Genomic DNA, 13,678 nt, shown 5'->3' with positions numbered 1-13,678 from the left:
GTGCCTGGATTCTCGCAATGTTTACAAATAATTTTATATTTAAAATGTATATGCATCGTTTCATGGGACCCCACTCAGGGCTGCTTCCTGGGAAGTTTCCGGACACTGTAGAGACACTGAAATCCTCTGGGTCAGAAATGACACATATCAGGGCTGGGAGTATGGCTTAGTGGTAGAGTGCTTGCCTTGCATGCATGAAGCCCTGGGTTCGATTCCTCAGCACCACATGAACAGAAAAGGCTGAAGTGGCACTGTGGTTCAAGTGGCAGAGTGCTAGCCTTGAGCAAAAGAAACTAAGAGACAATGCCCAGGTCCTGAGTTCAAGCCCCAGGACTGACAAAAAAAAAAGAAAAAGAAATGACACATATCTGCCTGCAGCTGCTCATTGGCCAGAACGAATCACGTGGCCTCTCACGTGCCCACTCACACGGTGCAGGCCATTGGCCTTTCCACAGCCAGCAGAAGACCCTTGGGGAAACATGGTGTGTCATTAATGACAGGCAGACCTGGAGATGGAGGCCAATGCACGCTGCCTCTCTGCTTCCACATCTTGAGGCTTAGCTAATGCCAAGAAATCTTAGATGGGCTGGGGATGGGCCTAGTGGCAAGAGTGCCTGCCTCGGATACACGAGGCCCTAGGTTCGATTCCCCAGCACCACATATACAGAAAACGGCCAGAAGCGGCGCTGTGGCTCAAGTGGCAGAGTGCTAGCCTTGAGCGGGAAGAAGCCAGGGACAGTGCTCAGGCCCTGAGTCCAAGGCCCAGGACTGGCCAAAAAAAAAAAAAAAGAAATCTTAGAGGATCACAGTTTGAAGTCAGCCTGGGCATAAAAGTTTGTAAGACCCTTTTCAACCCCATAGCTGGGCATGGTAGCACACACATGTCATCCCAGCTACATAGGAAGGTGAGATTGAAGAACTTTATTTTCCAGTTACACGGAGTTGGTGTAAAATAAGCAGATAGCAGTCCAGGCATGCACCCAGACTTGATCTTACCCCCAGATTGAACCTCCTACTGCTTGAGCCACGCCCCCAGGCCTTTTTGCTCATTACTTCTTTCTTTCTTCCTTCCTTCCTTTTCTTTCTTTCTTTTTTTCTTTCTTCCTTTCTTTTTGCCAGTCCTGGGGCTTGAACTCAGGGCCTGGGCATTGTCCTTTAGCTTCTTTTGCTCAAGGCTAGCACTCTACCACTTGAGCCACAGTGCCACTTCCAGTTTTTTCTATTAAAGTGGTACCAAGGAATCAAACCCAGGGCTTCATGCATGCTAGGTAAGCACTCTATCACTAAGCCACATTCCAGGCCCTGCTCATTTATTTTTATTTTTTATTTGTGGTCAGTCATGGGGCTTGAACTCTGCGGCTGAGCACTGTCCCTGAACTCTTCAGCTCAAGTCTAGTGCTCTACCATTTTAAGCCACAGCACCACTTCTGGTCTTCTGGTGGTTCAATGGAGATAAGAATCTCACAGGTGTTCCTGCCTGGGCTGGCTTTGAACTGTGATCCTCAGATGTCAGCCTCCTTAGTAGCTGGGATTACAGGCGTGAGCCACCGGCAACCGGCAGGCCCAGTACTTTTCAGTTAATAACCAGTCAGGTAATCCTCCTACCTACACTTCTGTTGCTGGGCTGATGGTCCTATACCACCATACTTGGTTTTTGTATATGTGTTAGACCTGGGGCTTGAACTCAGGACCTGGGCACTGTCCCTGAGCTTCTTTTGCTCAAGGCTAGCAGTCTACCACTTGATCCATAGCGCCACTTCTGGCTTTTTCTGTGTATGTGGTGCTGAGGAATTGAACCTAGGGCTTCATGCATGCTAGGCAAGCACTAAGGCACCACTAAGCCACATTCCCAGCCCCTGTGAGACTCATATCCAATGAATACCAGAAAACCAGAAGTGGTGCTGTGGCTCAAAGTGGTAGAGCACTAACCTTGAGCAAAAGAGCTCAGGGACAGTGTCCAAGCCCTGAATTCAAGCCCCATGACCAACTGACTGAATAAATAAATAGAAAAAACATCTTTTTTTCCTTTGGGACACAAGCAAAAGCCTTCCTTCCTTGACTAATTTATTTTCTGCCGCCAGGGGGCAACCCTGCTGCTTTATTCAGCATCAGGTCCCAGGGCTGGCTTTGCAAAGGGTCTGCTGTGGAAAAACGGGCTGTCCTCCTGCTTTTCTGTCCTTCAGGAAAAATCATTTACTAGAGAGGATGGAGAAGGAGAGGAAGGAGTATTTTCTAATTATAAAAACATTACTCATGGGCTTAAAATAAGGTTAGAAGTAAGGAGAATGTGTTCATTTGGAAATCCGGGTTTGCTAGAACACTCAAAGGCTGGGGTGCTTAAGTATCAAAGAGGACCTGGGCTCAGTTCCAGCCCCCCCCCCCCCCTCACACACACAGAATATAAAATATGAAGAGAATCATGGTTTGAAGCTAGCTTGAGTAAAAAGTTAGGTAGACTCATCTCAATCAATAAGCCAGGCATGGTATCTCACATCTGTGATCCCAGCTATGATGAAGGAATGGATAGAAGGATCAAAATCTGAGTCTTCCCTGAAAATCAAAACTACAAGGGTTAGAAGTGTGGCTAAAGTAGTAGTAGGACACCTGCTTAGCAAGACCAAAGCACTGAGTTCAAATTTGGATATAAAAAAGTAAGCTATTAAAATTTCAACCCCCGTTATAAATTGGACTAATAGGTTCTCTTTAATCAATTCTTTAATCAATTTTATATTTTGCACTCAACTTCGGTGTTTTGGGTGTGTTTGCTTTTATTGAGACGCAATGTCATGAAAAGAAAGATAGATTTCCCTTGGAGGATCTGGAAACACACTCAAAAAAGAAAAACCAACAGGGTGCAGGTGGCTCACACCTACAATCCTGGCTACTCAGGAGGCTGTGATCTGAGAATGTGATCTGAGGAACATAGTTTGAAGCCAGCTTATGGCAGGAAAATCTGTGAGACTCTTATCTCCAATTAACCACTTGAAAGAAAGAAGATAGAAAGGAAGGAAGGATGAAAGAAGAAAGAAAGAAGGAGAGAGAAAGAAACAAACAAACAAAAAGAAAAGCCAGAAATAGAGTTGTGGCTCAAGTGGTAGAGCACCAGCCTTAAGCAAAAAAAGCTAAAGGACAGCTCCCAGGCCCTGAGTTCAAGCTGTAGTATAGGGAGAGAGAGAGAGAGAGAGAGAGAGAGAGAGAGAGAGAGAGAGAGAAGGAGGGAGGGAGGGAGGGAAGGAGGGAGGGAGGAAGGGAGGAGAAAATGACAACCTTATAATAGATTGGAAGAACATATTTTTCACAATTTGATTTTTTGTCCTTTTTTAAATCTCTCTCTCTCTCTCATCTATCTCTATTTGTCATGTGCCTGCTGCGGATGGAACCCAAGGCTTCACACACACAGTGCATTCCAGGCACATGTCTAGGCCTGAGGAGCTCCTTAGTGGGCGTGGCTCTGGTGATGGTTGTGGTCATGTAGGGGGCGTGGCTCGCGGTGACACCTAGCTTTGTGTGTGGCCCTGCGCGGGACGTGGCTCCACCGTGAGGGCGTGGCCAAGCAGTATTGTGCTAGCCTAACAAGTTCCAGGCCCTGAGTTCAAACCCTAGTATCATCAACAAATGCAGGAAGTAATAGAATCCTCTGCCCAGTTAAGTAGGTTCTGTTAGTATCTTTATTTTCTTTCCTTTCTCTTTTTCGTGCGGGTCCAGGGTTGAATTCAAGATTTAGGTGCTGTTCCTGAGCTTTTTTACTCAAGGCTGGGGCTCTACCACTTGATCCACACCTCCACTACCAGCTTTTGTCCGTTAATTGGAAATAAAGAGTTTCATGGATTTCCTGCTGGGGCTGGCATTGAACCAGGTCCTCAGATCTGTCTTCTGCTTAACTGGGATTCTAGGTGTGAGTCCCAGGCACCTGGCCTAATATTTCCATTTTCAAGATGAGAAACAGCCCCAGAGAGGTTAAGTAACTCACCCAGCATCACAGAGCCAAGTAACTTTAGCATTTACCTCAAGGCAGCTTACTCCTAAACCTTGAGTGAATAGGCCTCCTTTTAATTTGGATTTTGTTCACATTATGTAAAGAGATTAGAATCTAAATATCAACAAACAAAAGCTACTTGCTTGACCTTGCTAGCAAGCAGAAACATTTTACTCTTTTTTTTTTTTTTTTTTGCCAGTCCTGGGCCTTGGACTCAGGGCCTGAGCACTGTCCCTGGCTTCTTTCTGGCCATTTTCTGTATATGTGGTGCTGGGGAATCGAACCCAGGGCCTCATGTATACGAGGCAAGCACTCTTGCCACTAGGCCATATCCCCAGCCCCAAACATTTTACTCTTTAGTTTGGCAAAAGCTAAAATTATCAATACACAAAGGCTTGCTGAGAATTGAGTGAGAAAGAAGAGTTGCCACAGAAGAAGAAGAAGGCTTAGAAAAGTAGAAATGAGGGCTGGGAATATGGCCTAGTGGCAAGAGTACTTGCCTCCTACACATGAAGCTCTCGGTTTGATTCCCCAGCACCACATATATGGAAAATGGCCAGAAGGGGCGCTGTGGCTCCGGTGGCAGAGTGCTCATCTTAAGCAGGAAGAAGCCAGGGACAGTGCTCAGGCCCTGAGTCCAAGGCCCAGGACTAGCCAAAAAAAAAAAAAAAAAAAAAAGAAAAGAAAAGAAAAAAGAAAAGTAGAAATGATTGGGAGGTTTTTGTTTTTTGTTTGTTTTGCCAGTTCTGAGACTTGAACTCTGGGCCTGGGCCCTGTCTTTGAGCTATTTTGCTCAAAGCTAGCACTCTACCACTTCAACCACAGCTCCACTTCCAGCTTTTTCTGTGATTTATTCAAAGAGTCTCCTAGACTTTCCTGCCCCTGGGCTGGCTTTGAACTACAGTCCTCAGATCTCAGCCTTCTGAGTAGCTGGGATTATAGGCACGCACCACTGGTGCCTGGCTTGAGACTTCTTTTGTGGGAGAGTTTGTGATGGTTCTGCAATCCAAAATTTAGTACACAGGACCTTTGATGACTCTTTCCATGTGTCTCCAGCAACTGGATGCTGGCCGATACTGGGGTGTGTTCCTTCCTTCGGCTTTGCTGTTGATGACACCGTTGCTTGTAAAAGTGGAAAATGGAAAACAGTTTGAATGACAGACAATGAAGGCATAGTTTCACAAATTAGGGCACCAGAGTGCTGTGGAAATGCTTGGCTGGCATTAAAGAGATTGAGACAGACAGATATTAACAGACATGGAAAAATCCCTAGGCATGCTCATCCATGGGAAAAGCAGCATATGCCGATGATATTTAGGTTAGAAAGACACAGGATTCAATTTCCAGGTGTCCCCATGGGTGGGGAGAGGAAGTGGCTGGGGGAGGAGTTGAACTGAAGACAGTGCCTGTGCTTTACTTATTTATTTATTTATGTTTGTGCCAGTGCTCAGACTTGAACTCAGTATCCAGGCATTGTGCTTGAGCTCTTTGGCTCTGTTTTGGCACTTTATGGCTTGAACCACTGCTCCACTTGTAACTTTTTTTTTTGGCCAGTCCTGGGCCTTGGACTCAGGGCCTGAGCACTGTCCCTGGCAGGTTCTTCCCGCTCAAGGCTAGCACTCTGCCACTTGAGCCACAGCGCCGCTTCTGGCCGTTTTCTGTATATGTGGTGCTGGGGAATCCAACCTAGGGCCTCGTGTATCCGAGGCAGGCACTCTTGCCACTAGGCTATATCCCCAGCCCCACTTGTAACTTTTTGCTGGTTCATGGGATGACAAGTTTCATGGACTTTCCTGCTCCAGGTTGGCTATGAGCCTTCTTGTCTTTTTAATGTCTCTGTGGGAACTGTAGCATTAGCTCCATTTCTGTGTCTGTATACCACCTTTGCTATTGGCCTGCACGAGTCACATGACCAAGCCCCGAGTCTGTAGGAGGAGACACCCAAAAGGTGTGGATACAAGTAGATGTGGACAAATGCAAAATTATCACTTCAACAATCTACCACACTACATCCCTCCCTACGATGAGCTGTGCCTCTAAGCCACCTGCTTGTTCTCATCACTGAGTGACTTTGTGTGCCAGTTTTATTTATCTAGGTACAGCAAAGGTGTTACACCATAAGTCATTGGGCTGGGAATATGGCCTAGTGGCAAGAGTGCTTGCCTCCTATAATGAAGCCCTGGGTTCGATTCCTCAGCACCACATGTATAGAAAAAAGCCAGAAGTGGTGCTGTGGCTCAAGAAGTAGAGTGCTAGCTAGCCTTGAGCAAAAAGAAGCCAGGGACAGTGCTCAGGCCCTGAGTCCATGCTCCAGGACTGGCAACAAAAACAAAACAAATAAACACCATAAGTCATCTTTCTCTCTCTCTGTCTCTCTGTCTCTCTGTCTCTCTGTCTCTCTCTCTGTCTCTCTCTCTCTCTCTCTCTCTCTTTCTCTCTCTCTCTCTCTCTCTCTCTCTCTCTCTCTCTCTCTCTCTCTCTCTCTCTCTGCCCATACTGTGGCTTGAATTCAAAGCCTCATTCTTGTTCTTGGCTTTTTTTCTCAAGGCTGGCATTCTACCACTTGAGCCACAGCTCTACTTGGAGATTTTTGCTAGTTAACTGGAGATAAGAGTTTCTCAGCAGGTACTGGTGGTTCACACCTGTAATCCTAGCTCCTCAGGAGGCTGAGATCTGAGGATTGTAATTCAAAAGTTGGAAGCCAATCTGGACAGGAAAGTCCATGAGACTCATCTCCAATGAACCTCAAAAAGCTGGAAGTAGAGCTGTGGCTCAAGTGGGTGGCTCAAGTGGTAGAGTGCTAGTCTTAAGCAAAAGAGCTCAGAGATAGCACCCAGGCCATGACATCAAGCCCAATGACCAACAAAGAAACAAGTCTCTCAGCTTATGTTGAAGTTTGGTGCATTCTGATCCCATTTTGTATTTGTGATAAACAAAAATGTAATAGGAAAAATCCTTAGAATAACCAGTATTTTAACTTTATTCATAAAGCTTGGAACTTCAAAGTATCAATAGAGGATGCTGAAAATGCATTTTACTTTTACTTTGGTCAGATGACTGTGATCTGATTTTTAATTTCTATATTCGAAACCTTTTGAATTAGGTATATAATTAAAGCCTAACATTAAAAAATAGTGTAATTCGGGCTGGGAGTATGGCCTAGTGGCAAGAGTGATTGCCTCCTACACATGAAGCTCTCAGTTCGATTCCCCAGCACCACATATATGGAAAACGGCCAGAGGGGGCGCTGTGGCTCAAGTGGCAGAGTGCTAGCCTTGAGCAAAAAGAAGCCAGGGACAGTGCTCAGGCCCTGAGTCAAAGGCCCAGGACTGGCCAAAAAAAAAAAAAAAAAAAAAAAAAATAGTGTAATTCAGCAATATAATTCAAGAATAAAGTTTTATTTTCTAGATAAAAAAATAGTTCATTGTATCAGGTTTAAATGTTACTTTATAATGGTAAATTCCTTTAAAAGAATATTTAAACTATGTTGCATACTTCCTACCCCCTCCAAGACATCAAAACATTGTAATCGTGTATTAACTATGTAAATTTTGCCTTATTAAACATTGTGCCTTACTTTATTAAGTTTTGTTGAAATCCAGCTCTATATTTCAAGAAAATAACAGTATTTTATTCTTTTTTTTTTTTTTTTTTTTTTTTTTGGCCAGTCCTGGGGCTTGGACTCAGGGCCTGAGCACTGTCCCTGGCTTCTTTTTGCTCAAGGCTAGCACTCTGCCACTTGAGCCACAGCGCCACTTCTGGCCATTTTCTGTATATGTGGTGCTGGGGAATCGAACCCAGGGCCTCCTGTATACAAGGCAAGCACTCCTGCCACTAGGCCATATCCCCAGCCCCAGTATTTTATTCTTAATGAATAAGAATTTTCTCTTAAAAAATCTAAAATCCTCAAAATGTTTGTATTTGCCTATTACATCTTTGCTTATCTGTTTATTAAACTTATTCAATACATGAATCCATTAAAAAAAAAAAGAAAAAAGTCTCTCAGATTTGTCTTCCTGGGCTGACTTTGATTCTCAATCCTCAAATATCAACCTCTTGAGTACCCAGAATACAGGTGTGAGCCTCTGCTACCTGGTTTCTCTTTCTTCTTTTCTCTTCCTTTCCTTTTCCTACCTTTCATTCTCCTTCTCTCTCTCTCTTTCTTTTCCTTCATTCTTTCCTCCTTCCTTCCTTCCTTCCTTCCTTCCCTCCCTCCCTCCTTCTCTCTCTTTCTTTCTTTCCTTACTTTGAGATAGAGTCTCAATATGTTGCCCAGGCTGGACTCACACTTAGTCCTCTTACGTCAGCCTCCCAAGTAGCTGACATTGTAGGCATGGGCCCTCACATCCACCTCAGTTTCTCTTCGTTCTCTGTATGAACTGTCTATACCTCCTCCTCCTGTCCATGGCTGTAATTAGCGATTCATTATGCCTCTGTTCCGCTGCAGTGTAAACTCCGTTAGGACAGAGGCTGTCTGGGCGTGCCCTTGGCTCCTCAGCACATGGCACATGTTCAAAATGAAAACCCAGCATTGCTGGGTGCTGGTGCTCATGCCTGTCATCCTAGCCACAAGAGGCTGAGATCTGAGGATTGAGGTTCAATGCTAAGCCAGGCAGGAAAATCCATGAGACTCTAATCTCCAATAAACCAAAAAAAAAAAACTAGAAGTGGAACTGCAGTTCAAGTGGTAGTGTCAGCTTCGAGCAAACAAAAAACAAAAACAAGCAAGACTATGAATCCCCGAGTTCAAGCCCCACTACCAGCATACACACATTACACAAAAGAAACCCAGATGTATACCTGATTTGGCTTCTCTTCTTTAAATCCACATGATAGTAAGGACTGGAAGCTACATGGGAGAGGGTCACATTGTTACATTTCCATACAGGATACCTGTGCATCCTCATCAAACACCCTCTCCCTCACCCCTTTACTCCCGCCTACCTCTAAAACAATTACAACAGGCTTCAAAGCTCTGTTTTCTTTCTTTTTTCCTATGAATTTAATTCTTTTTTTCTTTAGCTTAACACTAGCATTATACCACTTGAGCCACACTTCTTCTTGTGGCTTTTTGCTGGCTCATTGGAGATAAGAGTCTCATGGACTTTCCTGGCCCAGGCTGGCTTTGAACTGCTATCCTCAAATCTCAGCCTCCTGAGTATCAGGGATTACAGATGTGAGCCACTGATGCCTAGCTTGAGGATGACAATTTTGAATGTGCCTTAGTGTTGGGTCCCCATGAGGGTCCCCAATATCAGAAGAACACCCAGAGCCTTCATCTCCTTTTACTCCTTCCTCCTCTTCCACCCACAATCATCTTGACTTTTACTTCCATTCACTCCAAGTCAAAGCCTGGCTCCTGTGTGACAGAGACCTCCTCCTACCCGTGGGAGGGAAGGAAGGACAGCGGCCAAGTTAACAAGGTTTCTTTCTGTCAAGGATATATTGCTTGGCCTTGTCTTATGTCCCTGTTAAGTATGGCTGGGAGACAGTGGCTCACACCTATCATCCTGGCTATTCAGGGAGTTGAGACCTGAGGTAATCAAGGTTTGAAGCCAGCCAAGCAGGTAAAATGCAAGAGACTCTTATATCCAATTAACCAGCAAAAAGCCAGAATTAGAGGTATGGCTCAAGGGGCAGAGCATACATACTCACACACAAGCTAAGTGAGAGTTCTCAGGCCTTGAGTTCAAGCTCCAGGACTAGCAAAATAATAAGTAAATAAACGAATACATAAATAATTTTAAGTTGGGTCCAGCTCCAATGGCTCATGTATGTAATCCTAGCTCCTCAGGAGGCTGAATTCTGTGGAACATGGTTCAAAGCCAGCCTGGACAGGAAAGTCTGAGACTCTTATCTTCTGTTAACCACCAAAAAGCCAGAAGTGGCACTGTGGCTCAAAGTGGTAGAGCACTAGCCTTGAGCAAGAACACTCAAGGACAGGACCCAGGCCCTGAGTTCAAGTCCTAGGACACACACATGCCCACACATACACACACACAGAGGGAGAAAGAGAGAGCGAGAGAGAGAGAGAATGAACAAAACTCTGACATTTTATGTAAGAGACTTGTGTGGATTTGGGTATTCATTAGCATGGTGTGTGTGTGTGTGTGTGTGTGTGTGTGTGTGTGTGTGTGTGTGTGTGTGTGTATAAATCCCCTGTGGCTACTGAGGGATGGCTGCAATGCACATTTCAGGTTTTTTTTGGTGTCTTTCTGTGTTTTGGTAGCTCATTAATTCCTCCTCCTCCTCCTCTTCGTTCTCCTCCTCTTCTTCTTTTCTTCCATCAAATAAATAATATCTTTTTGGACACTTACTGAAAGACAACTTATTTGCTTCCAAATCCTACACTGCCACTTTTGGCTTTTTCTGTTTATTTTATTTATTTATTTATTTTTTTGCCAGTCCTGGGCCTTGGACTCAGGGCCTGAGCACTGTCCCTGGCTTCTTTTTGCTCAAGGCTAGCACTCTGCCACTTGAGCCACAGCGCCACTTCTGGCCATTTTCTGATGGGGAATTGAACCCAGGGCCTCATGTATATGAGGCAGGCACTCTTGCCACTAGGCCATATCCCCAGCCCCTTGGCTTTTTCTGTTTATTGGAGATAAGAGTCTCACAGATTTTCCTGCTTGGACTGGCTTTGAACCATGATCCTCAGATCTCAGCCTCCCGAGTAGCTAGGATTACAGGCGAGCCACCAGGCGAGCCAGTGCCTGGCTCTCTTTCTTCCCTTCCTTCCTTCCTTCCTTCCTTCCTTCCTTCCTTCCTTCCTTCCTTCCTTCCTTCCTTCCTCCCTTCCCTCCCTCCCTTCTTTCCTTCCCTCCCTCCCTTCCTCCCTCCCTCCCTCCCTCCCTCCCTCCCTCCCTCCCTCTCTCCCTCCCTTCCTTCCTTCCTTCCTTCCTTCCTTCCTTCCTTCCTTCCTTCCTTCCTTCCTTCCTTCTGCCAGTCATGGTGCTTAAACTCAGGGCCTGAGCACTGTCTCTGAGCTCTTTTTGTGCCAGTCTTCTACCACTTGAGCCACAGCTCCACTTCTGGCTTTTTCTGTTTATGTGGTACTGAGGATTCGAACCCACAGCTACATGCATGCTAGGCAAGCTCTCTACCACTAAGCTACATTCCCAGCCCTCCTACACACGTTCTACCAGGGGAACAAGGCCCAGATGCATGTGGGGTCTCTCACACACAGTCATGTGATTTACCACTCAATATAATCTGTAGGCAATAAACTCCTGGTTTCCCCTGCCCCTCAAATCCTGAGATAGAACCCCATACTTCATACTTGCTATAGGCAAGCGCCCTACTACTTGAACTACCTCCCCATTTCCCCAACCCACTTTTGGCTTCCTCTGAGGCCCTCAAGGACCTGAAACTCAACTTATCCAAGATGAAACTCATCATCCCCAACCCAGCCCCTCATCTCTTGTCCTCATCTTCGCCAATTGCGAAAGGCAAAGATCTGGGAATCCTCCAAGGCCTCTCCCTCGGCCTCCTGCCCTGCTCACAGTAACCTCATGTCCTGCCAATTCCATCTTCAAAACATGTTTTTAATCTCAGCTCAGCGTTCTTCCCCACCGGCCCCATGCCACGCCCACAGCTCATCCTATGACACGCCCATAGCTCGCCCCATGCCACGCCCATAGCTCTGAGGCTGGTGTTCATTAAGGGACCAGTTTGGATCCTTTTGGATATGGGCTCTTCTTTTCTTTCTCCCCCCCTCCCCCTTTTCTTTTGCTCAAGGCTAGCCCTCTACCGCTTGAGCCACAGCGCCACTTCTAGCCATTTTCTATGTATGTGGCCGCTTCTGGCCGTTTTCCATATTTGTGGTGCTGAGGAATCGAACCTAGGGCTTCATGTATAGGAGGCAAGCACTCTTGCCACTAGGCTATATTCTCAGCCCCGGATATGGGCTCTTCTAAAGGCCGCCCTGGAACTCATCTACATGCCTGGGTCCTTTTGCACCGAATTTGCAAATTTAATTTGTTACCTGCACATACATGTAATTTTCTTTCTTTCTTTCTTTCTTTCTTTCTTTCTTTCTTTCTTTCTTTCTTTCTTTCTTTCTTTCACCTTTTTTTGTGTGTGTGTGCCAGTTCTGGGAATTGAACTCAGGGCCTGGGTGCTATCCTTGAACTTCTTTTACTCAAGACTAGTGCTCTACCACTTCCACTTCTGGCCTTTTTTGGTAGTTTAGCAGAGATAAGTGTCACAGATGTTCATGCCCTAGGTGGCTTTGAATTGTGATCCTCGGATCTCATCCTCCCGAGTAGCAAAGACTACAGGTGTGAGCCACCTGGCTATATGCATGGTTTTCAAAGGGACAGAGATGAAGTCTCATGGGGGGTCCAGGGAGAATAAAAGGTAATGTTAACCATCTAGACTAAAGCTGGGCTTGGTGGCTACGGAGGTGGATCTGTGGCTTTGAGTGGTAAATGCTCAGGGAGAGCACCCAGGCCCTGAATTCAGGCCCCAGGACTGGCACCACTCCATGGAGGCAATTTTCTGTTTGGAAATGTGAGAATGCTGGCATTCTAGGCCCTATCCAGGCTCAAGGTATCATCCACCCGCTATGGCTTCTTTCCATACTCTTTATTACCATCCTGATGACAGAGCACCAGCAGTAATCAGTGCTTAGAAACTTTATAGTCACTTCACATAGTAATTTTAAGACAGCTGGGCTCATGTTTTGTCTGTCTTTAAATTCTTTTTTATTAGTAGAGATTTCAAAGAAGTGTGTGTGTGTTTGTGCACACACATGTGCCTGTGCATCAGGTATGGAGCTTAAACTCAAGGTCAAGATGCTCTTGAGCTTTTTCCACTCAAGGCTAGTGTTCTACCACTTGAGCCAGAGCTCTACTTTGGCTTTTTTATGGTTAATTGGAGATAGGAGCTTCATGGACTTTCCTACCTGTGCTGGCTTTGAACCACAATCTCCAGATTCAGCCTGTTGAGTAGCTGGGATTATAGATAGGAGCCACCGGTGCCAGGCAGAACAGTAGTTTCCATTGTTTTCTTTCTTTTCTTCTCTCCTTCTCTCTACCTCTCCCTCTTTTCTTCCTTTCCTCTCTCCTGCATTTTCGTCTTTCTCCCTCCTAATTGCCCTCCCTCCCCACTCCCAACAAGATCCCTCTATGTAGCCTCAAGCTCACAATCTTCTTGCCTCAACCTCTAGAGTTCTGGGATTCTAGACGTGAACCACTAGACCCAGCTTTATTGTTGTTGTTGTTGTTGTTGTTATCGGTACTGTTTATTGCAGTGCTGGGGGCAAAATCCAGGGCCTCACAGATGTGAGGTGAGCACTCTACTACTGAGCCACACCTCCCCCAAGCCTTGTAGAAAAACTTAAATTGACAAGTGCAGTGAACTGTCCAGGCACCGGTGGCTCACACCTGTAATCCCAGCTACTCAGGAGGCTCAGATCTGAGGATCATGGTTCAAAGACAGCAACAGGCAGGAAAGTTCAGGAGATTCTTATCCCCAATTAAGCACCAAAAGCCAAGCTCCAGTAGTTGAGCACCAGCTTTAAGTAAAAAAGCAAGAAGTACAGCACCCAGGCTCTGACTTCAAGCCCCAGGACTGGCACCAAAACACACACACACACACACACGATCAATTGAGCAGAGAGAGAGCAGAGTTTCCAAGCCTCCTGTCCTCCTTTCCCACCCCTGAAACACACACAAATGTATACAATTCCTACATTGTTAC

The sequence above is a fragment of the Perognathus longimembris genome, chromosome 3 (genome assembly GCF_023159225.1).
Source record: "Perognathus longimembris pacificus isolate PPM17 chromosome 3, ASM2315922v1, whole genome shotgun sequence".
In the NCBI taxonomy this organism is placed as follows: domain Eukaryota; kingdom Metazoa; phylum Chordata; class Mammalia; order Rodentia; family Heteromyidae; genus Perognathus; species Perognathus longimembris.
This window is presented reverse-complemented; position numbering follows the sequence as displayed.